The sequence below is a fragment of the Struthio camelus genome, chromosome 7, assembly GCF_040807025.1.
Source record: "Struthio camelus isolate bStrCam1 chromosome 7, bStrCam1.hap1, whole genome shotgun sequence".
Classification (NCBI taxonomy): domain Eukaryota; kingdom Metazoa; phylum Chordata; class Aves; order Struthioniformes; family Struthionidae; genus Struthio; species Struthio camelus.
This window is the reverse complement of record NC_090948.1, coordinates 30007420-30027932: the sequence shown is the minus strand read 5'-3', so window position 1 is coordinate 30027932 and position 20513 is coordinate 30007420. Positions and strand designations below refer to the sequence as shown.

Below are 20513 nucleotides of genomic sequence, written 5' to 3'. Positions count from 1 at the left end.
TGAGGGCACAAATCAATAGTATCAACACCACAACCAAGAAACACTGCATCAGTCACCGGAAGAGGATATATCAGATCTTTTGACAAGTTTTGCATTTTCTTCTTTGATGATTGAGGCAGATGATGTTACCTTCTTGGGAGAGAAAATACTTTGAGTATAATCAATTTAGCTATCTAACGAATGGATTACGGCAAGAAAGTTAGTTTTAAAAATTTGCTTTAAAAATGAACAGTATACTTTTAGGCAGGCCAGGAGTGAATTATTTTTTCCTTTAAAACACATGTATCATTACAATCAAGGATGCGATTGCAATAACAGAGTTCCAGATTTTGTTAATGGGTAAGCAGCCTTTTGCTATAGTTTGGGTTTTGCTATAGCCCAGGTTATCTTGTTACCATCAGTAGCAGTTCAGCAGCATATACAAAGTGAGCATGCTGGTCACAGTTCAGCTCGCAAGCCTACATCACCAAACTCCTTTATCTTGAATTTAGCCATCTGAAATCAATCTTCATCAAGAGCTGAAGGACTTGAAATAGCTATTGCCTGGTTAAGTTGCTCTGTCCTAAATTACTTTTGAACTCCATTGGCATGGTTACAAAAAAAGCTTGCCATTCTTTTGCTTATGCTAAAACTGTGTACAGTTTTATAGAAACTCATACTTAGGGATTCTGCTTTGAGAAATACTGTATTTTTTGAAAATATCTCACTTTAGATCTTTCATCTAATATCTACCAAGCTCCTATCAGAAGGTTACATCTATGAAATGTTATTCCTTGTCTATATTTTGGAATTTTAAAATTCATTTAATGCTTTTTTCTGCTTAATAAAAATCCTTAAAATGGTTACTTTCAGGTCAGATGCAGCAAGTGATGGGTCATCACTCTTTTATAATCCATTTGTACTTCTGCAGACCAAGGATTAACAAAAGAAGTAACACACTATAGAATCTTATCATCTGACACCACAGTGTGTCAACAACAACATACGCACACACAAACTCTCCTCATACAGATTTTAAATCAAGTTAATTTGCCAGCAGACAAATTCAGCAGTTTTGAACTGCTGAATTTCTATATGCAAAGGTTTTTCTTTCCCCCACTGTTAGCTTTTCATCGGTTTCTCCCTCATAGAATAAAATTAAGATTTTTCTCTGACTTTTTTCAGAAACACAGTTCTTTTATTCATTACCTCTACCTGAAGTCATTACCGTTCAGTATTTTACCTTTGTCAACCAAAAAGAAGTATTTCTACCATTTTCATCATTTTTCTTCTCCAAGGCATGATGCTGTTATCATTATCGCTAATTCGCAGTCACTCTGCATCTTGCATACATTCACTCTGCCGTTCAAGGCAGATCATTAGGCGTGGAATGATCAGAGGATGAGATCGGCCATATGAATCCTAGTTTGGTATGACAGATGCACTGTACCAAATTTTAGAAAATTTAGAATTTTGTCACAATCCTTCTGACTAAATATTAAAAAAAAAAAATCAGCACACATCAGTACTTTGATCTAGTAAGACTGCAGAGTGACAACAAATATTACTTAAATAGTAGAGCAAACTACATCCTTGAGTAAGAGACATCCAAAAGACTTGCACAGAAGATCAACAAAAAGAAACACAGTTTTTAAAGCATACTTAAAATCACAACTCAGTCTCCCCCATGGAGTTCAATGAGCAGAGCAATTTCTCACCTTCTGTGCACTAAAAGCTAAGGCACGGGAAAACGTTTCCGATACATCTACTAACAAAAATTGTTTTCACATACATTGCCCCTTCAGACATATGTGGTCTTACACTTTGTCATTTCAGAGCAGATGTTTAACTGGGAGGAAGTGATTTTAAACATCTGCAGCCAACATCTGAGAAGTTGGATGAAGACCACACAGAGCCTAGAGGAAATTAAAAATGTATGCAATTATGTCACTTCCTAGACTGTGTATTTAGGAGAATTAACAAAATAAACAAAACAGAAGTTTCAATAGTGAACCATCAAAATCCTTGCTCTACCCCTAATATGCCTCCCTCTGCTTTAGAAAAAAAATTGGTACTTTTAAGAGAGAGAAAGTCCACTGAGTAACCATCATTGACCAGGAGGAGACACTGATTCTCCATTTCTTCCTCTGGGGGGATGCAAAAACAATTTAGTATCAAGCCATTAATCCCTTAGGGAAACAAATCAAAACAGTAAATATTTAGACGATGAAATATTACTCAGTCCCAGTGGGTCTCAGGTGAATTGCCACAATTCAGGTTTAGTGAATACAGCTGCAATATATTCAACACCTAACGTCTTCCACCAAGAAGAGCAAGGGGAGAGTCTCTCCAAAAGACAATTCTCTAACTCACTTGTAACAGTATTGCTGGTGCTGCTCCCCAGGCCTGAGCAACCAGGCTGCTTCCTTATTTCTAGTTGTGTCTTTCAGAAGCCAGGTTCTTCACTGCACAGAAAAGCCTATATAAAAAAAGAGTACTCGGCTGAGCTTTTTCTACTAGGGTAGCTGCTGCACTGGAAGAGGAAAAGAGGAAACGAGGTGGCTGGACAGAACGGTTCCTGTCAATGCGAGGGGAGATGCCGTGAGATTCAGTTCTATAGGCAATTTGGTGAGACTTCCCTTTTTCAAAACTGCTTTGCTTCAGCAGAGCACCATCTACAGTAATCGGAGAGTTCACAGAATCACAGAATCGTTTAGGTTGGAAGGGACCTCTGGAGATCATCTAGTCCAACCTCCCTGCTCAAACAGGGTCCTCTAGAGAGTTCTTAAATTTCTAAATTAAAAGCATGTTAAAATACAAACACAAATGCAGTTTAGTCTTGCTGCCCTCCTTTAGAAGTCATGTTTTAGTGTGCTGTACACAGATAACGTTGTATGCCCAACAGGAATGTGAAGGTTGGGGCCTTTTGCATTATCAAATACATAAAAACATATGTTACTTCACCAGGAAGGCCCTTGTTTGAAAACTTTAAGATTAATTAGGGTCAAGACAACAAAATGGTAAGGGCTGAGCTCATACAAGGTTTGTGCAACAACAGAAAAATCCTAAGGTTTCATAAAAATAGTAAGTGACCAGTAAATCTTTTTCTAAATCCACAAAACTGATCCCTTAAATGTTCCTTGAGGGGAAACCAAACCTTTTGATCTACTCACTGAGAGCAATGAATTGCTATGTAAAATACACTGTAAGTAGCACTGGTAAACTCTGGGTACTTAGGAACATCAAAAGAACTTTTCAGAATTTGTGACCTACAAAAATGCTGGAGCGGTTCCATGGCAGAAGTGAAAGAACAGAGGCAAGTATGCTGTGTTCTGCCATAATATAGTCACTCATATAGCTGACATGCTTTGGCTCAGTAGTAAAGATGTTCCTTTGATCTAAAATACAGACTACAGCTTAAGAAAAAAAAATCAGGATAGCTCAAAAGAAGAAAATACGGTTTCATAACGTGCTTTGGGGACGGTAAGAGTCCACACTGTTTGTAAGTCGCCAGGTCTTAACCCTTCTATGCAAGGCAGCTGTTTCTCTGGAAAAGCAGAGAAAGCAACTCTATTGCTGATAGCTTTCTATGAGGCCTCAGGACCATGAGACTGTCTAGAAACTTCTCTTTATGAACCAATTACCAAGCTCACAGACCCTCAACATGTGAAACACATACCGTTTGAAAGTACTGTGGCATCTTCATTCTCTAAATACTATAAACTGGAACTTTCGTCTCCATCCTCCAGGGAACAAAACACAACTAAAGTAACAAAATTTCCAAGAAAAGGGGAGAATGTTGTTTAAAGATGGGTGGCAAGGTTCCATTTTGTCTTGCATGAAAATGATGCATTACCTCAATCTGTAGCACGTATAGATCTTTTGAAGAAGTAAAAATAGCTTAAATGAATTAACTGCTATTAATGAGTAGCCCAAGACAGAGAAACAAGCACTCTCCCTCTTCTCCAGTGAGTTACGATGGCCCACTCAAAGTAGACTAAGGAACTAATGTGGTTGTTTCAAGAAGCAAAACAGCAAAAGATTCAATCTTTGGCAGCTTTTAAGCCATCTGTTCCACACTATTTTAATCACTTCTGCTTGGTACTGAGATTATAGGTTTCAGTTCATTTGTGGTGGAAAAACAAAGAATGCTGCAGTTTTGGAGCATGTAGGGGGGGAATCCAGAATCGTCACGATGACTGAAACTGGGGTATCTGAAGAAAGCAAAGGGCTTAATGTTTGTGCATTAGAGTGTGATGAAACCACCCTCCCCCTACACGAGGGATTCTTCATGTGCCTTGAAGCAAACACAGATTGGAATGTGCCACACTGACCTGAAAAAAGGGGGATGTGGAGAAGTAGCTCTTATTAAGCACTTTATTATGGCAAAACAATTAGATCTTATCATTCTTTCCAAAGGAAGAAACCAAAAGTTCCCATCGCTACTGTGGGAAATTGCTTATTAACGTGAAGAACGTGTTTCTTCACCTCAAAAGTTACCAACTTGCCATGACACTCTTGTAGTATTAAAGGAAAGAATAGGATAATAATGTTGGTGGGTTTGAAATGATGAGCATATGTCTGTATAGCACATTAATTTCTTCTCCTTCCTCTCCATTCCAAAAAGAAAAGTAGACAGTTTTGAGATGACAAGCTAACAGAAATGATTAGTCCCACAGCTGATTTATATGTATCTTCAACTAAAAGTGTCCTCTCTGCAGGTGACTGGTAGATCAACACAAGCACTTTTGTTTACCTATAGTCCAAGCTATATGAATGGCTATACCCTTACAGCATTTACATCTTCCCTGAGGAACTGTGCTTTTGCTGGTCTTCTTAGCACTTCTAAAGGGCTTTGACACAGCTCTTCGCGCTGCCCCGAACTGGAAAGGTGTGTCAATGCTTTCCCAGTCAATTTAGGGCAAATACGTCTTCCCAAACATCAAAAGCAGGTGAAATGTTCTGTAAAAGCACTGAAGGACTATCAGGACCTCAAGTGACTTAACCTGTGATCTGACTAAGATATGGGTAGGTTAACAGCTTTAGTAAGAGGGAACTTGATCTCTAGCCCATGTCTTTAACTGTGTCAGCCTGCTCAGGCTAAATGTCCCACTGAAAAGAGTTTCTTCTGCTCTAAAGATTAATTCTTGGTATTCCCATGACACAAAGTCTTCCTATCAAATACCTGCCAAGAATTCAGACTATAACTCGCATATGTTATGATTTAATACTGATGCCAATGAGGCCACTCAACCACATGAAAGGTCAGCCTGGATTTGATTAATTAGAATGGGCAAATATGCCCGCATTGCCTTGGGTGACCCTAACAAGGCTGATCAAAAAATAATTGAAATATATTGTGAAATTCTTAATTTTCATTAACATTTTATAAACAGACTAGTATAAACTTAAATTTAGCACGTTATACAGTCACCGAAACTAGCAGGAAAAGGAACATATTCATTAAAGTTCTTGATTTTTGCCTATAAGCAAAGCATGTGCAAAAATATAAATCCAAATATAATCAACAGTTCATCCACAGTATAAAAGACATCAAGAGAATATAAGCAGTATGAATAAATGTCTATTTTATATGATTAAAACACTCATAGTAGTGTGCTATTAAGCTATAATATTTGTCACAGTGCAGAATAAACCCATATGCTTGTAGCTAAGAACACAATAACTCTTAACTATGTAAACCAAGGAGATAGATAGAAAAGATCTCTTGGTTTACACAGATTTGTGCAGCCACTTTCCATTGCTGAAGGATCCTCTAAGTGGATTAATCACCTGTGATCTCAGTGCACTCAGATTAAGCAAAAGATTACCAGGGGAAAAATTTTCTGTACCACACCAAATGAAAATACAGTGAGGTATTTTCCTTCTTTTTTCACCTTATATGCCCAATTTTAGGACTTTAGCATTCCAGCTAACATCTCCAGCTATTCAGCACTTCTGAAAATCAGGACCTGACTGAATACTATATACTCACAGAGAGTGCCAGTTTGAAACAGAAAGGGATTGTAGTGATCTATTTTTAGGACAGAAATGTCACAGTCGATAGTGAGGCAAATATCCTGCTTCACTCTGCCCTGGAGGCAACAGCTTTAAAGGTCAGAAAGCAATGCTTTTTGCAGCTACTCAACATTAGTTTCTCTAATAAGAATGTGCAATTAGCCTCTTTGATGAGAAAATTATTCACCAGTAGTGGGATTACTCTAAACTGCATAGACCCTGCATGCACGTACACTTTGGATGGCTCTTTGCCACAAGCACTTAAGACTAGAGATTTGCTTTGTTCCTTGTTCTCTCAAACGCATGTACAGCAGGCAGACCGCTCTGCATAGACTTTAGGTGTCCCTAAACACCAACTCCGGAGGAAGAAAAAACCATGAAAGGAAGAAGTCGAAGAGTGGGAAACGCATTTGCTCCTCAGAGAACTCTGGTAGTTGGTAAATGACTGTTTCCTCTCTCAACTGACTGTTTTTATACATATTTACATCTGTGATGGTTCCAAACGGGGATTCAAAGTCCATCATGCAAACAGACTGTACGCTGGCTCCTACAGCCATTCCCTACCCCTCTGAAGCCTCTAATATAAGCAAGAAAGGAAATCCAGACAGCTGGCCGTGAAGAAAGTAGAGATGAATCTTCAACAAAGCCACAGTTGTAACTCAAGACCTCCAGTAGCGTGCTCTAATCATAGCTAAATTGGCTCACTTAAGCAATCTTATTACAGGTTCTGCTGCAACCTGTTAGCCATTTAGACAACCTCTGTATGTAAAATGACTGTGTCTCCTCTGATCCCCTGCCCCAGTCCTTCTGTTGTTAACATGAGTGATTTGGATATTGTTTGATAGTTTAATACTGTTTACTATATGAAATATGGACATAGCACTGTCAAAAAAAATAAACCTCAGAAATACAACTAGTAAATGCATATCCTAGTTTAAATTAATTAAATCATGATTTTAGGGAGACACATGGGATGCAACCAAGGAATACTCTACAAAGAAAGATGGGCAATAATCCACTGCTCAGACCTGAGTTTTTCCCCTGCTTTGCTGGCTGAGATGATGGCTGGCAGAAAAGACAATTCATAGTACGTTCATGAAAAAGCTGCTTGGGTGATGGCAACTACCTTCAAAATTTGTCAACAGCTCTAGGACAGGAAGGTCCTGAAGAATCACTTCTGTCCTTCCAAGGCAGAAGCAAATAAGATCATGCATGCCATGCATAGACTTTTGCCTTTAAGTCCTGCAGTATCCTGGACACAGTGGAGTTAGGAGGAAAGGCACAGGTGAACCATTTGCAAAAATACACCAGGAAGGCAATCAGAGAGCACGCAGGACACTTCCTTTTGTTGACGGGAAAAGGTGAAACCTGAGATTTAGTGCTGAGATTTTTTGGCCGTAATTTCAGTAATTGGGCCATTAACAAAAATAAGGCTACATATTTAAAGCATAAAAAGGAGGGTTCTGTTGTTGCTTCTTGTTTTTTTTTAAGAGTACATTCGCAAGTCCCCTGCAAAACTGTAGTAATGATAGCATGGATGTCGTTAATATAAAGTAGCTTAGCATAACAAATCTGAGCCTGTGTCACACCTTTCAAGTTGACCAGTAATACCTTGTCTCCAGAGTTTTATATTTATTTTCACACTACCAAGAATGACACCTTTCTGAAGTGATGAGATGGCTGAGATCTGACTCACCAGTTTGGGCAGGACTATTTTTTGGGACATTTCGCGGCCCTGCTGATTCTTCAGCAGCAGCAATCTATTTCCACCCCACGCGCCCCTGCAAGGATGCTGCCTTCCTCTAACTCCATGTACATTTCTTCGGCTGTGGCAGTAGCTCATCTAACACGCCATACTCTTGACCTGTAACAGAGTGATGAGCTGCTACAGGAGAGAGGAGGATAACATGGGAGATACCCAGAAGAGGAGCTGTTGTTACCCCCCTTGGCAGCAGCCCAGCTCTTTCAGCAGAGAAGGGGAAGCGCTCACTGTTCAAACAGCCAAGGTAACAAAGTCAAAATGAAGCTCTGATTTGACTTACAAGCCACCTGTCGGACCATGCTATTTTAGACTATGAATATAGCTGCTAAGTGACATAAAATAAATTATGTGATGTGGATAAATACTGACTACAAGGTTACCCATTCTTCATCAAGGCAGCCTGCACAGGTAACCAAGCAGTTTTCTGAAAGCAACAGCTTTTAGGCACTATCGATGAAACTGATGGAGGGAAGCTAATTTATTTGCTTTCTTTCAAGCCACAAAGATATGAATACATAAATGAACACATGTCATTTTCTGGTATCTAAAAAGGATGATGATTAAATTTAAGCTGTAGACTCAGGCAATTACCAGGAAATAGTGATTAGAAAGATATCATACACAAAATGTTGAGTACATTTTAAAACAGAAGTCTTGATTTATTCAGCCCTCTTACCTGCTTTTCCTTTTTGAACTAATTGCTGTTGATAACTCTATTAACTTCCTTTGCAGCCCCTGAGTTCCCATGGCGTGAGTTGTACCAAGTGGAAGAAATCCGATCTTTTGCAGTGTACCTCCCTGATTAATCCCTTGCTAGTGCATCAGGGGCAACTCTCCTGCGTTATTCAGTCAGAGAGCATACTTAAAAGCTCACAAGCAGCCGCAGCTCATTTAGGAAACATTGCTGAAACTCCCATACGGGCGTTTCTATGTAAGACGTATCATGTTGTCCTTTGTATTCCTATGCGGGAAATTCTTATTAAGCCCTTAATGATTCAAGGCCAACAAGTAATGAGTTATTTATTTATGACATCATAAATAAAAAACATAAAAAACTAGAGGAATAAAAGCTTCTTATGTAAGATAAGCGTTCTTTGTGTAATACTTCTCACTAGGTGCTTTTTTCAATTCTGATTTTCTTATGAAAATGAGTTAGTAATTTGGTTTTCAAAGACCTGGCAAAGAGATTAATCTCATAAGGACATCAGGAAAAACAAAGCTGAAAAAATTACTGTTAGGCACAATCCTGCCACTATCGCACAGCAGGATGAAAGGTGCCTTAAAAATACCAGAGATCCAACCGTTGTGCTTACAGTATTATTTGCACACATTCAGAAACTTTTAACACATAAAGAAAATGTCAGCAGAAACATTTCAGAAGAAAGGATGGAGGAAAGGAGGACGATTCTGAACTCCTTCCCATCCACAAAATCATGCTTTTGACCAGTAATGACGTCCTATTATTTGTTGGCTCAAAAATACTGATTCAGCAAAGAATTTAAGCATGTGCCTAAATTTAAGCAGTTTAATTAACTTTGACGTCAATGAGCCTACTTGTGTGCTTATAATTAGATATGTGCTTGCTGAAGCAAAGCCCATCTGAATAGAATCTCGTTGATTTTAATTTGGCCCTTTGTCTTTGCCTGCCCCTCATTTATTCATTGCAATGACTGAAGGATTAGAATTAAGGTTCTGATTCAGGAATGCACTTAGACAACTCATCTTTACTCATAACCTGCAAAAGATAAGCAGAGGCCTACAAGCTTTCCTAAATAAGGACAACTTCATGATGGAAGGTTGATGAAAAAAGGGAGTTATTTCACTCGCACTGTAACATGGGGTGGTTCATTCTTTTTAAAAGTCAGTCGTTTTCTGGAAACGATAGAACACTTTTTGCATTTACTTAAATAAAGTGCCACAAGTTGTGCTCCACCTACTTCAAGTGAGATTTTATTTATGAGCAAGGAGATATTTTATAGAGAAATTAATTTTATATAGGAAGCCTTTCCCCTGCTGTTATTCCTTGTAGTGTGGAACAGCCTGCTGTAAATATCTCATTCGCTCGTTTGAATGATTTTTTTTTTAATATACCTGTATTAGAGAGATTCTAAAACCCAGTAAAAACAAACACAAAATAATAACGATAAAGCATTAAATAAAAATGAAAACGGTACAAAGGATGTTGAGAACACGAACACCACTCATCTGAAGACAACAGAAATCAGAAATAACATTGCAAGTCCCCAGCAGTCAAAAGACAGGTAGGTGCCTCCATAACACATGCACCAGGGCAAAGCAGCAAGATCAAAGCCCAGACTCCTGCCAGGCTGCTCTGCTAAACACCTCCAGAGAAAAATTCGATTTCTTTTAACATGCCCATGCAATTGTATTCAGCACATAGATAGCATCTTGAACAAGCCTTTTAACTCAGGTACTTCAGCCCATTCCTCTCTGTTTATGGCCTTTTAAAACCTGGAATACATGACAGCCATTAACAGGAGTGCAGGAGTGTTGCAATTAAAGGTGGATTTGGAAGGATGCAGCAGTAGAGGGGGAAGAGGAAAACAGAAGGAAAACCAAGAAATGAATTAGTTTTTGGCTGTTTGTATGTTTATGCAACTCAGCCCCATGGAAAACGCTACAGCAAAAGTTATTCAAAATAAGCAAGGAACTCAGAGGAGTACTTCTTCCTGAAGACGCACTGCAGTTAATCACAACTCTCATCTTCGAAGTTTGTGATGGGGATCCAAGATCTCCTATACCAAGATACTGCAACACATGGCGGGACTAGCATACTTTAAGTTCCCTGCTGCATTGATGGCACACTCCTAATGGCATGACTGTATCTCAACTATGCCAAGCAAGTGGAACTGCAGAGGATTTTCTGTGCATTTTTCATTATCTGTAAATTAATCAAAGCAGCTAGAATACCAACAGGTCTTTGAATCAAGCAGAAATCCTACTCACTTTGTGATTTCTCAGAAACCTCACTTACAGTTGTGCATATGCAGAGAGATGGCTAATTCCCCATTTACTCAAAAACAGCTGGCACATGCCTCAAGCACTTGGAGCCCCCAAAACAGAGCAAGTAAAAGAACATATCAGTTAGATTATTAAACCAATTTGCTTTATGTGACAGAACACACACAATTCTTTTAAAGTTGTCTAGTTTGCTAAAATAGGTTGACATATTGGGGTTGAAGGAGATGTAGGAAAAATTTATTTAGCTAGTGATTTTAGTTATGTAGGTATTATTTGCTTATTAACTTGCACAGGCCATAATGAGAACCACACTATTATCTGCAGATCTCATAAAACTTCATTATCCCATTCCCATCAGCTTGGATTTCGTATTACCATATGACTGGGTTTCCACAGGATCTGAATTTTTCATCATAAAATTTCTAATTTCACCCTACAATTCAGAGCCTCCCACACTCACTCAGCTTGTCTAGAGTTTGCCAGCAGATACAAGCCTGCTGTCCTTGTCCTCTGCTCCCATATTGGCATCTCTCCCTGCTCTATTCCCTATCTTTTTGCTGCATTAGAAGGAAGAGCACACCTCTTTTGACTCCGTCATCTCTACTCCTCTCTGGCTGTAAACACTGTAAACTTACAAGCAGTTGCCAGAAAAATAGACTCTGTTTGATGTGCAGGACAGCTGATGTTCAGTCTAGGCACAATGACACTACTGAAGCTACAATTTCTCACAGTTCTGTGCAGCTAGCAAGGAAGGCTTTCTGCCCCGAGAAGGGGAGACTTGGATTTCAGCAAGGACATCACTAACCAGTAACACTTCCAGACATGGAACCTTACAGAATAATTCCAACGCCGCTGCATAGAGGACAGCTATCTTTGCATACACATGAAGTTCTTCCAACGTAGTTTTATATTTTCAATCTCTCTATGACCTTTATAGTTGACCTCGTGGGTTTTGGACAGTGAGATGAAAGGCAGATAAAAACAGCACCTATGCAAATGATTATGACAATGGAACAATGATCTTTTACAGACTTTTTTTCCCCTCTGTAGACTAAGTGGCATCTGCAGAGTAAAGGTTTTCCTTGCATGGGACAACACATGCAATTCGTATCAGGCCATTCCAAGTTCCCAGTATGTTTTCAAACCACAGTCCACATATATTTACTTCACGATAGATGCATAACTTCCAGATCTCAGTCTACTTTTATTTTCTGGTCTACAAAATTCATCTCCAAAATGATCTGTATTATACAAAGATTGTCTGCCATGTGTCAATATTAGCATTTTGGAGAATAGGGAGAAGTCTCCTTAGAGGATCACCATCTTCATTCTATAGAATTTAAGATCTACACAGTTTAAGCTTCTCTTATGGACAAGTTTAAGATTAATTAAATATGGAATCAATACATTTCCCATCCTACCTCAATCTGAAAACATAATGCTCTCCAGAGAGTGAGATCTTTCTGAGTGAAAACATACATTTGTCGCTGATTCACTAAGATGTGAATTCTACCCGATCAAGAAGAAACAAGGAACACATAATATACTTTTAATTGCAGAAGTCTGGCAGCCTGTAGTGCTGATTGAACAAAGAGGACTGTGCCAAGTCAGACAGCTAGGATTTCCCCTCTGTTTTTCCAGCATTACCTTCAACTTTTTTTTATATTACAATCAAATAAAAACACCGAAATGCCTATGCATGCATAGCTGCTCAAAGGGGATGCTGAAAACTGCTCTACCGTCTATAAGGAGGACTTGGTTCTGCTTAAAGCCCAGCTCTTTCAGAGGAGCGTACAAGAAGACTGGCCACCGAACTGTGCTCAGCTGACTTCCTTGCCCTGCCTGACACATGGTTCGGGTTCTCCCATGAGCAACAAGCCTGTTCAGTTTGACCTAAGTTTGAATTTTGGCTTGTGTGAGAGTTATGATATGTTCAATAACCAAAGGATCCCATTGAGCCATTACAGTGGTTTGATGATTCAATAGCTTTGTGACAATACAGGCTTAAGGACTTTGTGTGTAACCTCCTCCTCTCAGCCTTTATTCTTATTTCTAATGACAACTTCTGGTCCCTTTAGAGGCACTGAATGATTCTGCACGGGAGCTCATCCTGCTTTCATGAAGCAAACAGGTGAAACAACACTTCTTTTTCTTCCTGTCAGGATTCTTTAAAAGCCAGATCAATGCCCAGCTCCTGTGCTGAACATGCAGCTTCACAGTTGTTTTGACAGAACTGAGAGAGCGGCACCGAGACGAACGCCTTGAACTGCAGCTATCGTACTGTAATGCCACTGCCTCTGCTGAGGAGCATCTGCCTTCTTTTTCCTATGACTGTAAGCGGGGACTAATACTTGGCTGGAAAGAATACAATGAACGTGGAATTTGCTCCACTCAAAGCCTCTATCGTCACCTATTAATTTTTACACATGTTAAAAGAAGAAGAACATGTTTTTGAAGAACACTTCTTTCCTTCTTTCTTCTATTCTGAAAGTTACTAGACCACAACATCAGTCTGGCCTTTCTTCAGCTCACAGCGATGCTTATCTTAGGAATTTCATCTACATTTATCTTAACTGAATAATATTTTAAATCACAATTTAAAAACAATTTACTGTCCTGCAGAGCACTCTAGATGTCATAACAGAACAGAGAAAGGAGGTTTATACAATTTTGGTTCTAACAAAAAAATGCCCGAAGTCTTTGCTTTTGCTCTCAAGAGATCAAAACAGTGACGCAACGCCAATGCCTTGTTGTTTTTCCTTGGTCAAGTCAGCTATTGTAGTTACTGCTAATTATTAAAAAATAAACACATTTGGTGGTACTACTAGAAGACATCAAAAGTAAAATCCTTGCTAGCTGGTTTTTCAATGACCAGTAGGACCGCTCCAACGTTCTCAGTGTAAGACAGCAACTGTTACAAATTTCCAACAATTTACATCTCCCAATCTCATTTTAGACCAGCACCGAGTCATTTTTTCAAATTGAGAACCCAGAGGTCTCTCTGGTTCTTTGTCTTAATGAAATTGCTTTCATAGTGAATGCACTAAATAATTTCATTTGTTTTTTCTATGATGGAAAGACAATACCTTACAGAGTGAGCAAGATTAATGTCATCGGGTCTAACCAGACAATCATAGGGGAGACTATCACACAAGAAACAAATACCCTGCTTTGTACGCAGATGTTGAGCTTCAGTCTATCTCGTCAGGAGCAGCCCTGGTTCAGCCATCTGAACGTTAAGTGAGTTTAAAATCAAGTCAGTAATATTTGCCTTTAATATTTAAGTTCCCTGTAAGAGTTTGCTTGTTTGCTTTAGAAGATGCACATGTTAAATCAGTCTGTGAACCTGAAACGAAGGTCCAGCGTGTGCAGCTGCAGGTTCAAATCTACAAAGCCCTAAACGGCACTTTGGGAAATGATAACATATGCAGGCAGGAGAGATTTAAACACCCAGAACTTGTTGTGTCCACTAAAATTAGTAGGCAAGATTCACTAGCCCCAGCACACATTAAATGTAGGCATTTCTCAAAGAATTGGAGAATATGTTGAAGGGGTTTGAGTTTAACCGTTAGTTTGATCACATTTCATAAGCTTAGTTTTTGTACAAAATACTGGTATCGTCAGGTTTGCTGAGAGCCAAAAGCCTGAGAGTAGAGCTCTAAAATCAAGCACATACTCAGTTCATATGAAATGAAAAGAAACAATGATTCTTTGTAACAGCACAAAAGAAAAACATACTCACAACAACACAGCATAGGTACAGCAGAGACACTTATTATACGGACAGATACAAGAATCCGTCTGTACAGACAGATACAAGAGATTTGCTGAAGATGAACAATAACCAGGGGTATTAATACGAGACAATTTTTTCCTTCCAACGCATTAGGAAATGCTGTCTACGAATCCAAACCCCAACTACACCTGTCTATATGGAGACATCTTACAAGAGCAGAGACACATCTCCCTTCACGGACCTGTTTCTTGGACTTCATATCCAGACTTTGAAAGAAGCCTGGTTTAAGCACAGAAATGAGATTCAATACAACTTAAGTTTCTGCTTCTGGATCTATACCTTCTGCTTGTTTGTCTGTTTAGTGAAATCTTGTTTTTTCCATTTCTTCTACAATTCAGGTATTACTGACAACTACTACAGAGCGTGACTTAGCGTATAACAGATGTGTCAAGAATACATAAGGAAAGAGTTGTTAGGAAATTGCTGGGGGGGGGGGGAACCACAATGAGAAACAAATTCCCTTGCAGTTCTGACCAGACGATCAAAAAATAAAACGGGAGTACTTATCTTCACATCTGGAAAACCTGCAGAGGAAACTCAATTTGATATTTTTCTTTATGTGCGTTATTAAAACTTGAAGTACGTTGTGACAAAAAGAATCCATAAAATAGAAACAATCCAAAACCATCAAATACAAACAAACCAACCTCTATCGAATTTATTGGAAAAATAATATACATTTATACGGAACAATACTGCATTGGTTTTGGGAATATATTATTTAATAGCTTTCTTGAAATGCATTTTCTCTTATTTGTGGTCTTTCTCCCTGAATCCCCTCTCGTGAAAAGGCACAAAGATTAATACAAATTAGAACAATCTATGAAGATGAATCCGTGTGATTCTTTGATTATTCTTTAAAAGATATTTAAATGAATGTATTTATCACATAGCTCTTATGTAAATACTCTGCTACAGGCATCCTTTAACAGGTATATTTGAATGTGAGAATTTAAAAGGATGAAACACGCAAATTTCAATTTCAGCAAGTAATTCAGTAAATTCAGTAAGACTTCTCAGTACAGAAACATATCTTTTTAAAGATAAATATTACGTATAACATCTTGTCTATGTGTTTGACAATGATAGCGTCCTCTCTAGGGTACTAGGAGCAAGAACTTCTCTCAGGAGGTTTAATATATGCTACGTACCAACCTGCAGGAATTAAGAACTGCATGTGGAATTTTGACCAGCGTAATCTCAATTGTATTTAGTGACTGAACTTGCTGTACTGGAGCAAGATGATCTGATCTGTTCATATAGTTGACGTTTTTGGCAGTTCAGCACACCAGCAGCAAAAACCTACCAATGCCGGTGGAAGTTGCTACGTTACTGTTCTCATAGCTGGACTCCTCCTGAACTTCTTTGCATGCCTTCAAGACACACAGGCTGATAAAAGAGCACTGGCAGTGCAGTACCTTTGGATGCCCTGCAGCTTGGAAAGCAGCATGCTCAGGACTGCGTGCTGTAAGCTGAGAAAAGGTAACTTGTAAAGGGCAAATGCCATTCTGAAGAGTTTGCTTTCTTCTTTCCTATGAATACACATAAATTTTTACAGCTGCCTCCCTCCTTCCTTTCTGTTTGTGATATGCCTCATGTTTAGAGGGACAGATACGCTACTCAAAACAAAAACAACAAAGTCAGAATTCACACTGAGACCAAACTCTGGTCTGCCTCTATCACCAAATTTCCAGTTGCTCTCAATATATAAGGGGGTCCCTGAAGTAAAGACAAAACCGACAGAAAGCAAAAGAAACTTTCCATAGAGAACGCCAGTTGCAGTCCTAGTGAAACTGTGCTGTGGTCACTAGGAAGCAGTAGTGCCCAGGAACGGCATGACGAGCTAATTCACTATACACTTCAAAGCCACAGCAGAGCGAGCATTCATGGAGCCTCTGCAAATTTTGTCAAGTGTTACAGTAAAGGCGTTAGTGTTAAAATGTTCCAACGTGGTGACAGAGTTTTACTGCTACATCCCCCGTTAAAGTCAAAACTGGTAGCATGGTAACACGGACCTGCCAAATGACAAAAAGAACAGGCTAGCTAAATCACCTGATATTTTGGCTAGAGAGAACAAAGCAGTAGCAGCCCAGGCATGCAACTTTCTTTATAAACATAGGTGTCCAAGTGCAGAACAGGTGAGTGAATGCCAAAAAGCGAATTCCCTTTCCAGCAAAGTAATACCTGCCTACATAGGTAGGTCACCAGGCCCTAAAACTCACATTAAACATGAAGAACTGCCAACCAAAGGATAATGAAAAAACAGACACAAGTACACAAGTGCTTCTTCTAAGCATGGAAGGGAGACCAAATCTGGCAGCAGCAGACACCCCAGAGAAAAGAAATGGGAAAAGCTGAGTTTAAGGTCTAGTGGGGAGAGCATCTCTCATTCTGCAGGCACTTCAGATGCTCCATCTTCAGATGCTCGAGAGCTAGCTCCTGACAAGTCGGCTACACGCCCAGCCAATCAGACACAGGCTCAAAGTATGGGACATAATTTTTCACACTGCAGTTCTCTTAGAGATCTGGTTTGTTCCAAGTGAACTCATGGCCTAGACAAATGGGCAAAGTCCATGGGTCCTCCTTGTGATCCTCTTCTGCGGTCAGTATAAATGAGGCTGTCACAGAGCACAGATATAAATTAATGCTGCTCTCCACTAAGCAGTAGTACTAAGGGTGCTTCCCTGTAGTCAGAGAGAGGTGCAAACTTGTGCAAGTAGGAAACTAATGAAATTAACCTCTTAATCAAGCTGAAATTAATTAAGGATGAATTACCCATTTACTTTCACAACATATACTATAAGCCTTTAGGAAAGAGAGTTCTAGTCGTAAAAGATACAGTTTGCCAATGTACGTTCCAGAACAGAATTACTGAATTTCTAGGATAACAAAGCTTAAGTGTCCCAGCTGAAACCAGGGCTCCACTTCACTGGATATATACCTACAAGGAAGGAGGTAGTTCCTGCCCTGCATAATAATGAATTTAACTAAATCAGGCAAATAAAAGTGAGATGGAGGTTGATTACCCCTGCTTCCAAGATACAAAATCGAAAAACAAAGCAGAGGGACCAAGAGCACACAGTGAAGACCTGTGCTAAGATTTGGGAAGTGAACCCAGGTATCATCTGAAATCTAGCCAGTCTTCAGTATCAAAAGCTATTTCAGAAGGTAACAGCCAAATGAAAATGCTGCCTTCATTTTAATGAAGAGTGTTTAAGTGGACAGTTTTAGGACGCTAAGTCTAAGACAGAATCAGTGGATCAGCTGGCTGCGTGGAAATGTAGTAAGAATTAAGGAGTATGCAGATAAAAGATGTTCCTAATCCAGCTTCTCAATACATCAAGAAATACATTAGAAAGCCACTTTCTTAAGTTGATTGAGCTTTGTCTTTACAAAAGCAGCTGGATTTTCCATTTCCTTTTCCTCTGCTTCCTCCCTCTCCATTGTCATGCTAATTAAAAGGCTATTCCAAATCAAACTGCCCTTACAGTTCAGAATTTTCCTAATTTAAAAAACTTATTCCATTTATACCTGTTTGCTTTTATGCCAGCACTATCATTTAGTTTCACAGCTCTTCTTGCTCCAAGCTATTTACTCTCCAGTACATGCATACATTTCATAACGCTGCTCAGTTTTCATTTCATGCACTCTCCAAGTCAAGCTCGTCAACTCTGCTCCCCTAAAGCTGGCCACCCATTCTTCTCATCAGCCACCTTCCACCTATCCACCTAAGTACAGGTACAGCATGTGCATTTCTTCTCCAGTCATATAAGATCATTTTTGACTGGACTGATTTGCTGAAAATCTCTGCTGTGAGGCAGGAGGCTGACATCTCACATGCTATTTCTTTCCAAACGCAGGCATGTTGATCATTTGGTCTCTTGAGGCTGGAAGGATGTTATCAGCCTCGGCTGCAGTAATTTTCATTTTATACCTGTATTTCCTTTAGTCAGTTTGCCTTGCCTCCACTGACAGTACCATTACAATTACAAGTATTATTACCGGAAACTTAAACCAAGTGTTCATCCAGTTTTATGGTCACCCATAATCTAGAGATTATCCTTACTTTCTACCTTTTCTTCATTTGTATTGCTGCCTCATTTCTTCTCTCTTTTTCTCTCGTTTCTATAAACTTGATTTGATAACACACTCTTTGCCCAATCTGTACTATTGCTTTGAAACAAGGCAGTAAAGCATGTTAGCTAACACACTATATCCTACATTAGGACATAGCCTTAGGTCTCAGGATCCCTTTTTGATGTTTTTATGCCACAATTTGCCAGTACTCTCATTGCAAATATCTTCGTTAATTCAGGGTCCATTTCACCCATACCTTTGGTATCAGATCCACTATGAACATCCTAGTTATTTTACAGTTATATTACAGTGATAGAAGCTCAAGAAAAAAAAAACTTATTGAAATTTTTCTAACATCATAAAGGTTTACTTTATATTTCATATACAATTAAGAATACTAAGTAATACTGCTCTTCAGAAGTAAAGTCAAAAGCACAGGGAGAGCCGAAGGGACTGAAAACAAACCAATAACTGTACTATATCAAAAAGAAGGGGTTACTATCTCTGCTATCAAACATCTAACACTTAGCTGCCCATCCAGGCTATCACAGCATTTGTTTGCTGTAGTTTCTCAGTGACTGCTAAGGTACTTTTTCTGTACAGTTCTGCCCTCGGGCTGCTTTCTCCCTCTCTCTCTTTATACAGACACTAACCACTGTCCTTTTCTGACAAAGCTCCCTGTATGATCTCATCCTGTCGTCCCCTTGTCTGGCCTCAGCTTGGCCTCTTGACAAAAGCAAAAGTAGCTACAAGAGCAACAAAAAATGTTCAGTAGCTTGATAAAGTATTTAAAAAATATTTCAGTGTAGAAAATTATTCCCTGTCTAATTTTTTTAAAAACAAACACTTTGACCTGTAAACTCCTTTTTACTTGAATAACAGACCTTAAAATAACACTACCAAATAACTTAAAATCTGGTACAGAAACGATAAAAGCAGCAGATCTCACGCTCATAAAAGGTTCAGAGGTCCAAGGAAGCACTATTCTGAAAGAACAACGCAGGGAAAAGGAAGAAAAATAAGAATGCACAAACACACATGCCCTCATATACTAAGACCAACTCAGGTTGCTGTAGTTTGAGAGGAAAGGAGCACGCAGCTAACCTGCTGTGCCCTTCCCTAAAGGTGCCACAACAAGCCAAAGGAATTTGCCATGGAACGTCTGGGGACCAGCTGGCACCAAAAGAGACATACACGGTTTTTAAAGGCTTTGCCATTTGTCTTCAGGGTGGGGAATGCTGTACTTGACCTCCTGCTGAGGCAGCAGCCCAGATGCAGCAGCATGGGCTAGAACAATAAAAGGAGGCACAGCTATTGTTTCAGGTACAAACACCAGAAAGCAGAGGGAAAAGGCACAGCCATTCAATCGTCATTACTATTTAAAAGTACACAGGACAAACAACTTAATACTTGTCATGCCACATGGGTCTCCCCTCAAGGCATTCTCCAAAAATGATTCTTATCAGCTAACTGTTAACTATCTCACTGGCCAAGTAAAATGAGATAGACATAAAAGCCCAACTTCAATACTATCTCAGCAACACTAAGCAGCAATGGATGGAAAGTGCTCTAAGGAGCTGACAGCTCTTGGTCTGCTCATGGGCAGACCTCTGGCTGAGGCTGTGCCAGCTGAAAAGGTTGCTACCCCACCTGGCTCCAGCTGTTCATCTCTCCTCTCCTTCCCTGGACAATAGCAGCTGCTCTGATCTGCCATCTGCTGCTCGTGTAATCACTCCCTAACCTCTTCAGCTTAAATGAGATGGGTTAGCAGGTTCCTAACACTCAAATCATTTAAGCCAACTTGGATGAAACAGCTTGGGGCCAATTACATGAGCCAGGGGTGCGGTTTCATGGTACAGCTGTGCCTGTTCAGCAGCTAGCCGTTGCCAAAGGCTAACT

General features: G+C 39.4%; 1 protein-coding gene across 15 annotated transcripts in view; it reads right to left on the bottom strand.

The window, feature by feature from the left end:
• Positions 1 to 20513, bottom strand: part of ZMIZ1 (zinc finger MIZ-type containing 1) — a 358594-nt gene that overhangs the window by 110940 nt on the left and 227141 nt on the right. The window contains exon 1 of one of the 15 annotated variants that reach the window (XM_068950545.1): positions 2353 to 2499. The exons of the other annotated variants lie outside the window; for them this stretch is intronic. The gene's annotated coding sequence lies outside the window, so the exon portion shown is untranslated. Of the gene's footprint in view, positions 1 to 2352; positions 2500 to 20513 lie in introns of those variants that run through there. 15 annotated transcript variants of the gene reach the window in all.